The following is a 1,043-nucleotide window of genomic DNA, read 5'->3' on the forward strand; positions in this document are numbered from 1 at the left end:
TACCTTCTTCCCCCTTAATAGGACCGCCACCACAACCCAAAACCCCCCACCCCCCCCCCCGGCCTCCTTCTCCCACTCCCCTGTTGCTAACCCTCCACATGATCTTCATTTCTATGGTTCTGCTCCTGATCTAGCTGTCCTCTTAATTTGCTTTTGTTTTAGGTGTGGTTGTTAATAACTGTGAGTTTGCTGTCCTTTCACTGTTCATCTTTCTTGGCCTTTTGGCTAAGATCAAGTGTAGTATCTGTTCTTATCAGTTTAATACAGTTATATGATTATATCTTAAAACAATGCAAAATTTTACTCCTCAATACATAAAGCTCTTTTTCAGTAATTCCTTTCTAAATCTTAGTAATTTTGAATAATAGAAGTACTAGTTAGTGTCTTGTCCTACTTATGATTTCAATGGGAATTTTATAAATTTTCTCTTGGTTAGTCATTTACTAATTCACTGAACATGTATTCTAACTGCATGGTGCAGGTATTCATCTTAGAACGTGTCAAAAAAGGTGTTACATATTTTATCTTAAAATTTTGAATAAAAATTGATACCAGCATTTATAAACACTATGGGGGACTATTAACATTATTTCACCAACTATAAATGCTATTCTTGACTCATCCTTACATTCCCAGAATACACATAACTTAAATATATTATTTTATAATAGGAATGGACTTAATCTAAATTTTGTGCTGATATTTACTTAGGATTTTTAAATCTTATTATATCAATGTGTTTGTTAAAGTTTGCTTTCTGTAGTTTCATTTACATATTTGAGTTAGTCTGGGTTTATTCAAGAAACTGGGGTGTTTTCCATATTGCTTTGTTAAGAACTGCAAAGGTTCTGAGATTTTTACCTTGTAAGCTAACGAGTCAGTTAGCTACAATTTCAGAAATTTTGGCAGAAGACAGACAGGAGACTCCTGAGTAGGTGACAAAAGACAACATATGACCTATTAGCTACAGCAGTAGCTAGACTAACACTGTTCTGTGGCTTCCCTGAGCCTCAGTTCCCACAAGGCAACAAGGTGAGGGGCAG

At 35.5% G+C, this 1,043-nt stretch overlaps 1 pseudogene; it reads left to right on the forward strand.

Moving 5' to 3' along the window:
* Window positions 1-204: 204 nt before the first annotated feature.
* Window positions 205-309, forward strand: LOC119040542 (uncharacterized; annotated as a pseudogene).
* The last annotated feature ends 734 nt before the right edge of the window (window positions 310-1,043 follow it).

The sequence above is a fragment of the Artibeus jamaicensis genome, unplaced genomic scaffold (genome assembly GCF_021234435.1).
Source record: "Artibeus jamaicensis isolate MK-2021 breed Jamaican fruit bat unplaced genomic scaffold, CSHL_Jam_final contig_415, whole genome shotgun sequence".
NCBI lineage: Eukaryota > Metazoa > Chordata > Mammalia > Chiroptera > Phyllostomidae > Artibeus > Artibeus jamaicensis.